Source organism: Pempheris klunzingeri, chromosome 4 (assembly GCF_042242105.1).
Source record: "Pempheris klunzingeri isolate RE-2024b chromosome 4, fPemKlu1.hap1, whole genome shotgun sequence".
Taxonomy (NCBI): Eukaryota; Metazoa; Chordata; class Actinopteri; order Acropomatiformes; family Pempheridae; genus Pempheris; species Pempheris klunzingeri.
In genome coordinates, this window is record NC_092015.1 from 24,689,256 (window position 1) to 24,700,713 (window position 11,458).

Consider the following 11,458-nt stretch of genomic DNA (forward strand, 5'->3'; position numbering starts at 1 on the left):
ATGTATTATTGTGCTAAGTGTTTTGGCGCACCAAATGTTTTTAAAGGTATACTGTATAACAGTAATTATTGTATCTTTAATTTCTACAAGAAAAAAATATTTTCTCTCTTTTTTATAATAACCATGGGTAAATGCACTATAGCATGATTAATCCCTAAAAGATGTCTTTCAGTCTTTCACTTTGTTACTGGTGGATGCCTCAAATTTCTAATGGTTATTTCCATGGTTTGTCAAAGGTGCCTGATTTATTGTTCATCAAAATGAATATTTTACCAAAAAAGAAAAGAAAAGTAAACATTCTGACATAAGCCTATTGTGGGGTTACAGGTATATTATTCATCTGAGTTCTTTTACTAATGTCACTCATAAGCTGATGGGGTGATGTGTCAAGGTGTGTTCACACTGAATGGGAAGCCAATTTTTTTACGGCCAAAACACCACAGACAGCACACTTATAAAGTCAAAACAACAACGTGGCTAAACATGAACATTTTCAATGCTTGAACTGGTAAATTGGAGTTGAAAATGCTTCATGGCTTCAGTACTCCAATGTATAAGTGTTGTATAAAGACAAGAGGGAATAGGACATACTGGAGGAAAATACAAGAAAGAACTTCTAAGAAAAAAGAAAGAAAAACTAGAGTTTAGAGATGAGACAGAATTTTTCACACAAACATGCACACACACTGTCAGCACGTATCACAAGCCACATGGCCAAAATCAAGTCATTTTGTGTACATTTTATCTTGCTGAATCTTCATGTCTTTACACTGAACTTATCATCTTAACTGGTTAAATCAATTCACAACAAACATTATCTCAAGACACTTTTCATATAGAGCAGGTCTAGGCTAAACTCTTTAATTAATTGGTGTGAATGCTCAAGCATTCACATTATACATTACAATTCACATTCACCCATTCATACATCATTCATACACTAAGTTTCCTGATCTTCCATCATTGACACACACACACAATTTGGGCAGTTTGGGGTTCCTCAGTTCTACACCGGGACAGATGCACGAGTCATGTAAGAGGACGTATGACCAGACAATTATATTCAAAGAAGGTAAGGTTAGCAGTGCCCATCATCAGAAAGGAATAATGATTGAGATAACAAGCCAACTTTCAAGATATGATATCTTAATATATTAAAAGCATGCTTATATTTTACCATGTTAGGAAGCAATAACATTACATGTAAAGACATGTAAATCCAGTGTGAAGACACACACAGGAAACTGCATAGTTTTGGCCATCTGGCTTGCAATTATGCATATATTACATCTACAGTCACATCGGAACATGCAATCCAGTGTCTGCAAAACCAGCTCCAGCTGTCATATTTGTGCAAATGACACAAGACAAAAATTTGTTTCTGAGTTTGGTCTGAACACACCTTTAGTCATCAGACAAACTCAGTGCTAGAAAACTCTGGTTTGTCTGATAAATTGTTAGAACATTTAGGCTTGTAAGCCTACTATAGAGGCATAAAACAAAAAACTCTGAAGGTATATAAAAGCACAATTGAAGCCCGGGCGACAGTGTACTTATCCAGTTTACAGGTTTAAATCTTAGTAAAGTGTTAATCTTAGTAATGATGAAAATCACCACTTTGTCTATGCATTTCATACTGTACTCCTTATCACTAGCAGAGAACCTGGCAGCAAAAGAAGCTTACTAAATACTTGTGAATAGTGCTACTACTGTTTTTATCCAGTTTATCTTAGTAAAAACCAAGTGAATCAGTTTGAGCAGGCTGATCTCCAGGCTTGTCATGCTGTATTCCATGGTGGCAAAGAATGTGCATGAGTTTTTTGATCAATCTATTATGTTTGAAATGTCTTTAATTACTTCTGCCTTTGCTTTGGGTTGGACAGTTTTAGCTTGGGGTCTAATGATAACTGTGAAAATTTGCTGCTGATTAAGGTAATGATGATGAAACAATGATTATGATTATGATGATGCTGAATGCGTAGGGACTGTATATGTTGGCTGTAAATGCAATGATTAATACAAAAAGAAAAGACATTGTAAAACACTGTTTTTAAAGGAGCACTAAGCGAATTTCTTGTGCATTTTATTCAAAGATTCTTCTTCACTGACTTTTGACTGTACTGACACTTTACTACATAATCATTACTAATTTTTCAACAGTAATCCCTCAAGACTGCAGTGTAATATAGCCGGTTAGTGGCAGGTGCAGTTCGAGGACATACCATAAAATAGCTAGGACTTAGTATTTACCTCACTTGCAGAGAGAACCAGGTCTGTATTTGAAACAGCACTTTATTTCTAATTTTCCACATTATATTTATATTTTTCTGATTTGTCTCTAGGTTGTTGATGACCGAAACCAGCATGTTTAGCTGTTCTCTTGATAAATTCAGTATAATGTACATTTCTACAGCACTAATTCCACCAGTGTAACAACAGATTCCTGTTGAACTGAGATATTGTAGGACAGCTAAATCGAAATCCTCACAGTGTCTTATTTACATGTTAACTATATTAGCAAATAATTTGTATTTGTTTTAGATGCTTATTATTTCAGGCGTTATTTGAACGTGTCTTAAAAGTTATCTTGAATGTTGAATCTATCACGGAGGTTATATTTTTGGTGTTCTATTTCTGTGTTAGGAGGTAGTAACAGATTTCAGTGAGATTTAGTGGAAAATCAGGCCAAGAACCAGTGGTTAGTTTTTGTCAGGTGTATTTCAATCTGTTTCTTAAAAGGATTTCTTTAGGTAGAGGTAATAATAATCATGCACAGGATTCATGAATGATGAAAAAATACCAAAAGAACTCCATGATTGTCTATCTCTGTGTATTTGGCACAGATGAGTAAATAGTAAATATAGTAAATAGTCTCTCATAAAAATGACATTCATAGGATTGTGCAGCCTTGATGGAAGTGCTCTGGTGCTTTCTGTAGTGGAACCCTGAAATCCCACCTGGCTGCGGTTTTGCTTTATCATCTGCACAGCTTTATATCCCACCATAAGCATTTCAGAAGGTTGTCAGACATGGAGCATTTTACCTGACTGACAGCGGACTTGCCCACATTTTGTTAATTTGGTCATTTTCCTTTGATTATGGAGTGTCTAACATGAGCAGGCCATCTTTTCTTATGTTCTCTGTTTTAAAAGAGTTTATTGTAGATATTGACCACTTTGCTGTGCTGTAGCTTACACTCTCTCCACCTACCTCTGGTTGACATCGGGCCTGGTGCCACCAATTCTAACATAATATTGATTTGGTGTGGAATGTATGAATCAAATTGTGCACAGGTGTTTTATGTTGAAAATCGGCCGGATTTTCTATATTCTAGAGTCTTGTTTGTCCGACTTCTTTCCTGCCTGATCTGCCCTGTGCTGCTAGATGCAGCCAGGCTACGGCTTCCAGTGTAGACCAGGCATGTATCTTTACTGGAGTGGAGCGCCGACCCGCCTCTGGGATGCGTCTGAAACGCACCGCAGGGCCTCAGGTGGGATTTGAAGCATTAACTAGACTGGTGCCACGATCAGTTCTGGTGGCCTGTTGGGATTTAGCCTTAAGAATTCCTGCACCTGAGATGATTTGTTGGATAGTGTATTAATTGTAAATTTGAAAACACTGATTTTTTTTCAGATGCCTGTTATTTGAGGTTAAGACTGTTGTTTGTTAGGAAGATTTTAAATATGAATGATTCATGATAATTTGATATAATACTAATTTCTGAGTGAAAGAAAAATAATGCTCTCTGCAGTGAACAACACATTTAGTGTTGACTTTTTTAGCTGTAACTTTTGACCAAGTAGGAAAACAAAAAAAAGCACTTGTCGCAAAATGAGGTACACATGGAGATGAACTGATTCTGAAAGCATTTCTAATGTGGTCAAGGATTCTCAAACAAGTTGTCACTGTGAAGTTATGGACATAAGCCAGGATGTGACATCAGACTTTCTTTCATCCTGTTCATCTGCTTGTCACATGCACACACACACACACACACACACACACCATTATGTTTCACTATCTTTGTGGGGACTTCCCATAGATACAATGTATGCTGTAACTAAAAAACATTGACCTGTCCCTGACGCTGACCCTTATACACACACACACACACACACACCACAGACTTAATAGCAGCAGCACAGCTGTAGCTTTAAAATATTGGGATAGTCCATTCTGAAGATTGTTCTATGAGTCTTAAATCCCCATGTAAATACAAAATTGTAGAATCCAAGGTTTTAAATAAGGCAGCAAGAAAAGCTTAAACAAATTATTATATGTCCATTTTTCTACCTTTTTCTCTTGAGGCCAAACTTTTTCTATCTCTATCTGTATATTTAATCTCCATATTTGAAATTGCAAAAGGTTTGCTCATCCCACAAATACCCAACTCAACAGCTTTTTAACATCTTGTAGCTCATTATTACAACTTTCTTATTTACAGTATGATTAATTCTAAACAACCATCACAGGCAGCAATTTTGAGCATAAAACCTCAGCGGACAGATTTACAGATAATTATTGATGAATGCATAAATGCAATTTGTCATGATTTTTACACTGTTATATTGTTTAGTGGTTCAGATACATATTCACATTTACAATCAGTATTCAAATACCTAAGCTTGAATTTTTGAAGAGTGCAATGTATAATTTCACCATTTACTTTGAACTGTAACTTAATTTGTGGTAAATCAGTTAAGTTAATCTCACTGACTTCTCATATAACTGATCGCTTAGTGGTCCTTTAAGCAGGATAAAGAAAACAGTTGCAAGATATGCTGTATTTATTACTGTGAATTGAGTATAAAGAATGTTTATACTGTAAAAATGTTTGCCACTGTAAGAAGTTAAGATGTCAATAAAAAATATTATTTTTAATTTTCTTGATTGTTTCTTTTACTGTTGGTTGACATGCCAACTAATGACTGACGAGACATTCACATCTGAAGAACTGTCGCAGCTGGATTGAAGTGAGTCAATAGGTAAGTGACCAGAATGCAGATAGTCCAGGCAAAATGAAGATTTACACTTTTATTTAATAATGTAGCTTTGGTACTGGTACATGGGCGGGTAGTCAGAAAGGCAAGAGCAGATGCAGGTGACTCCAAGTGGAAATTAAAAACTATATGTACAACTGGGCTAACCCTAACCTTCAATTGGGAAATGGGAACATGTGTGTTGATAGGTAGGCAGTGAGGTGATGGAGGATAGAGAGACAGACTGTAACAAGAATAAAAAATATATATAATCACAAACATGAGGTCATTCACTATAAAGTGACTGTATAACTAATGATTCATCTCTTTGTTTGCAACAGTGTGGAACTAAACAAACACGCACTTCCTGACTACTGCTGGAGAGAACCACAATAGTGTCTCCCATTCGTTTTCATCATGAATGTAACGTTACCTTTAGCTCATAGTTACTTTTGTCTGCACTTTCTCTGCTATTCTTGTGCGGCTTGCTCACCAGTTTTAGCACTGTTATTTTGGATGAAAAACAATAGTGACAACAACTCAATATAAAACAGATAAAGAAAAGGTAAAGATTTCAAAGCATTTCCTTAAAATAGTTTTGCTAATTTCAAACAATTTATATCTTTTTGAATTATATGACTCCTCCAATCAGACAGCATCATGTCTATAACAAGTTTTCCGTTTTAGCATCATTTCTACATGAACTGGGCTATTTCTGGACAGAGAGAGATAGGGAGGCTGAGAGTGGGGTACTAATACTAGCCCAGAGCAGCTCTCAGTCAGAGTTTAAAGTGTTTCTCATTATTGATGGGCTTGATTACAGAGTGAGAAAGTGCCGTGAAGCCCTGTATCCTCAGGGGCTCCAAAGGCCAGAGGTTTGAGTGTCAATTGGTTTGTGGTAATTGATTATTTACAAACGCGTAATCTGTACCACTACCAACACGACTGGAATGACGAGAGCCTTAAAAGACAACACCACTGTGTTTGCAAGTTGTAAAAGCAAAGGCATTTTTGGACGGATGGTCCCACCATCTCAGGCAGTGATTGGGCTCCATTCATTTCTATTTTGTGCAGCGTGTACATGAGCTATGTTTGAGATTCCTCCTACTCTGGTTGGTTGTTTTTGTTCAGCTGCTGTGGATTCTTGCATGTGACATTAGTAACACTTGGAGGAGCCAAAGGAACCAGACCTTTTGACATTATTACAAGTATCACGTATTACTGTCAAGATATAGTGTTTCAGAAAATATGACAAAATCCTACTTTTATAAAAGTCACCAACTGCTGCTTTAAAGACATGGCTTGTAACATTGGACAAACTAACAAGAGATGCTTTCAGCACCCGTGCAGACCATTCCCTCAGAATACATTAACACGCACTTCCTGACTACTGCTGGAGAGAACCACAATAGTGTCTCCCATTGGTTTTGTACACAGGTGCTGACCGACAATCTCTCTCTCTTAGCTTTTCAGTCTATATAAACAACTGTTAAATGTCACAATCTTATAAGCACAAGCGAAATAGCCATCATGAATGTAACGTTACCTTTAGCTCATAGTTACTTTTGTCTGCACTTTCTCTGCTATTCTTGTGCGGCTTGCTCACCAGCTTTAGCAGTAAGTATGCAGCCTTGTGGAAAGAGGTCATGTGCAATGAGTGCATGCAAAGAGTGCACAGGTATGCTGTCCAATCACTTCATTCAGGCCAAATGAAATGATTGGACAGGCATATTAATGGATGGTTATCTGGAAATTACAATGAATTTAACAAAATTGAAAAATATATATAACCCATATGCCCTGTGCAAGAAGGGCCAAAGCCTCCTCCACCTGCTGGGGAGGCTGAGGTCCTTTGGAGTGTGCAGGAGACTGCTCAAGACTTTTTTAGCTTCGGCTATCTTCAGTGCTGTGGTCTGCTGAGGAGGGGGCAGCACGGAGAGGGACAGGAGGAGACTCAACAGACTGATCAGGAGGGCTGCCTCCATCCTGGACTGTCCACTGGACTCCACTGAGGTGGTGGGTGAGAGGAGGATGTTAGCCAAGCTGACATTCATCATGGATGCCACCTCTCACCCCCTGCATGAGACTGTGGAGGCCCTGAGCAGCTCCTTCAGCAGCACACTGATACACCCACGGGAGGGAGTGCGACTGCAGGTTGTTCATCCCCACTGTGGTCAGGCTGTTTAACAGCAGTGTTACATAAGTCTCCAACAATATCACAGCCACTACCTGCACTTTATTACAACTCACTTGTTTCTTACTACAGTGCGATACTTGCAATATCCTGTGCAATACACACATGTATATATTTTGTATCTTTGTCTCATATTTTCGTATTTGTATTTATTTTTATATTTGTTAAATCCCTTGTTTTTTCACTACTTCTGTTACTGACACTTTGTTTCTGCACCTTTTCTGTCTATCTCTACATTTGTGTTTTTATTCGATTGTAATTCTCATCTCTTGGTAAAGCACTTAGATCAGCATTTGTTGTTTTTAAATGTCAATAAACCGACTTGACTTTACATGTGTCATTAGGGTGCATTCAATGCTCCTCCTTAGTTTTAGATTATACTTAGATTAATTGTGCCAGTGGGAGATATATGTTTTCACAGTCAGTACAATGCAGAAATAGACAATAAAGACATAGACAATTCATAAAATCTTTGTGTACACATGCCCCTTCCAGTATCCCAGCCCACAGCAATGTCAGCGAGGCAGTGTGTTCAGAGCTGCTGTGGCAGAAGGGATAAAAATCTTGCTGAAGTGAGCTCCTCTCCATTTTAAAGTCCTATATCTCCAAGCAGATGGTAGTGATGTGAGGTGCTGATTGAGAGGGTGATCAGCGTCATTTGCTAGGTTCTGTGATGCATCTTTGAGAGATTGGATGTGGGAGGTTAGATTATTTTGAAGGCAGTATGTTTGATGCTGCCAACTCTACCTCTTTGACTTTTATCCTCCCCCCCCCCCTTCACTTTCTATTATTGCTTTCAGCCATTCCTCTGTGCTCACTCATACTTCCGCACATGCTCAAGAGCTGTCTCCCTCTGAGAGCACCGCCCGGGGCATGATGGGAGATTAATGCATACAAATTGCCTCTGCCTGCCCAAACATTACTTAAGTTCCAGGGTGGCTGTCATCCTGGCACAGGAGTCAAATAACTGCTGACAAGAGCAGCAGTGGCTATGGGCATGAAGAGATGGCTAAATATTGATTTCCCCAAATACCTGTGCACCCTGCAATGAAAGCAGCGCCTCAGCACTTCAGCCTAGGACTCAAACTCTGCCTGTTATTGTACGCACCTTGCATGTCAACATTATCACAGAGAATGTCCTTGGTTCAGAGTTACAGGACAAGTCAGTCATACATCAGAAAGACAGAGGGAATCAACTCCAGGTTTGCCCCTACTCAAAAAACCTTCATTGCCTACTCCATGGAACCACAACACACACACACACACACACACACACACACACACACACACACACACACACACACACACACACACACACAAGAGGAATATTCTTTTTATTAGTGGAGCATCATATAAACAGTTAATATTTTTTCGATTTGTCATTTCATCAATTCAATTCAATTCATTTCAATTCAAAAAACTTTATTTGTCCCCAGGGGGCAATTAAAAGGCACATAGAGCAGGCAGTGCAACAATGACAAAAAACTATAGCAGCAGACAAGACAAGAGTACAGCTGTAGCACAAAAGAATATAAATGAAAAATCAAGGCAATGAATAAAATAAAGGTAAAGTAAATAAATAAAATAGAAATAAAATAGAAATAAGGTGAACTCAAAACTTAAATAAAGGAAAGGTTAACGTACTAAACTGTGGCTAACGCTCTAAATGCTAAAATGTTGACAAAGTAATAGAGTTTCTTTAACATTCAGACACTTTGGATGGCTGTTCCAGAGTGGATATTCAGGCCACATCTCTATAGAATTTTATTATAAATTACATTATTAATAATAACATGCAGGACAGGCCCTTTTCTTTACAAAACCCTAAAAACATCATTGTCAATGTTTTTCCCACAATTAAAACAAAACATTAACTGTAAAAAATCATGACATGGCAATTTACTTAGCTAATTCCACAACAGCAGAGTGGATACCATGTGACAGTGGATATCAAAGAAAACATTTCTGTAGACAATTGTTTTTTCGACAATTTCAAACAACCACAGATGTAAATGCATCTGCCACACTAATAAACACAGATCAACAGTGTCTAATGATTTGGTTTTTGGTTGTGCTTCAGTTAATCAAATCAACACCAAACCTTGGGGGGTCTGGGGATACGGTCCCAGAGAGAGATTCTTTCCCATTTAGCAGCTACATGCACCATTTTTCAAACCATTTGGGATAATAGATGCCTAAAAATCTGTGCATCATTTGGGAAAAGTAAGATGGTTGTCCAGGAAAAAAAAAATCAGCCTATACAGACAATATGCTATTTTGTATCTAATTATAATATAATTTCTGCATTCTAGTGATGATATGGAGTAATTCCATCCAGGCCACCAACAAACTAGAGAAGAAAAGTGGCCTAGAAATAGAGGAGAGGGAGAGAGTTCTTAGCTTAATGATTTTGTTTGGATTTGTTTATCTTACTGATTATATCAGACGTGTTTTCACACATATTTATTGACTACAAAGGCAATTCATCTTGTCATGCCTTGACAGCTAAATTAAGCTAATTAACCTATGGTGCTGTCTGATATAATAAGAGCTAGGATAAACATCTATGCATGATGCACCATTGTAGCAGAATGCACTCATCAGACAGTGGCCTGCCTTGCCTGTCTGCTGGACTCAACTAGCCTAAATGATTTGTTGCAACAAAGCTCTCTTATGCATGGATATTTAGATGTAAGCGGAGTCAAACTGTCAGAACTATCCATCAAATCCATGCAAGATAATGAATTCTTCTTGACTTGTGAGATCTGTATCTGCAGAGACTGTCAACACACTGAGCTTGTCCTCTCCTGACACTGGCCAGTCAAACTATTTCATACAACAGATTGTTAAATATGTTGAATATAGCATACTGCACTATATAGGATCAATAAAGAAGGAAATGCTTTGGTATATTTAAAGTGAGAAACAGGCCTGAAATAGTTAGACTCAAATGATCTTGATTTTATGTACAGAACTGGTTTGTATGAGCTGTAAAGGATGTGAATCCTATTTGCATTACAGGGTTTGTATGTGAGTACTTTTGGAAGTTTGAGAAAACATTCAGGGCTGAAGCCTCAGAAGCTATTCCCTCATCAGTCATTCAAATTGAATATTACTGCGCTATATTCCATATTGATGTGCACCATGAAGATGCCTTAGTGCTTCATGACAGCTCTTCATTTTAGAAAAATATGGTTTGACAAAAAGAAAAACATCAGAAAACTAAACTAACTTTTGGTTGGAATTATCAGCTATTGTCTATGGTTGAACATTTAATTTTACACCTGTACTCACTGATACTCACCTGAAACCAGAAACATTTCCGTCAGGCCACAACGAAGCCTTGGTGGATGATACACCAGCAGCATCGTTGGCAGAGAAGGCCACACAGAAAACCAGCCTGAACTGAGTGGCCTTGGAAAGCACTGCAACTTTTGAAAGATCTCAAAAATCAATGTGAAACATTACTATTACCGAAAAAGAAGCTTCACTTCAATCCCTCTCCAGAGAGCTTAAACAAGACAGAAAGAAATGTTGATCATTTGGAGGGGAGACACGGAAGAAATAACATTCGTCTAAACAATTTGCTGGAGGGGCTTGAGAATGTATCATTCAAGTATTACAAGAACTGCTTCAGTCGGAGAAGAGGTCTACATCAGACCAAGCGTATAGATCAGTGTGTGAATGTGTGTGAAAGAATAGTCTCTGAATGGGTTAATGAGGATGTGATGTAAAAGCAAGAGAGGCGCTGTACAAATACAGACCATTTAACATTTACCATCCCTGCGGACAAAGCCTAAACCTGATGACATGTCACAGACCTTACCTTCATTATTCTGTGCCAAACAGGGGAAACCTCTTCCCCTCTGTACTAAAGGGAAAAGATTCAATCCTACCAGATCACACCAGCTCTTGCAACTAATGTGTTACATGTATAAAGACAAATTCATTACTTGGAATGTCATTGTTCTCAATAACCTAATCAAATTCAATAGAATGTTAATCATTTTAAACAGCAGATGTAACTGGATGTATCCATCGGCAAGAGTGAGAGGTCAGGAATGACATCTTAATGTAACGCTTGTGGTCACCGAGCAAACTGATTTCTTTAACAAAAACCATCCCAAATCATAAGTTATATCTGCCATGGGAGACAGTGAAAGCACATCAGAGGTCAGACAATCTCTTATACTGATTATGACAGTTATTCTAGGAAGAGAAACTTATATAATTTAATCTCACGAATTTCACTATATGTTTCCCATTCGTCATATATAATGAGTGC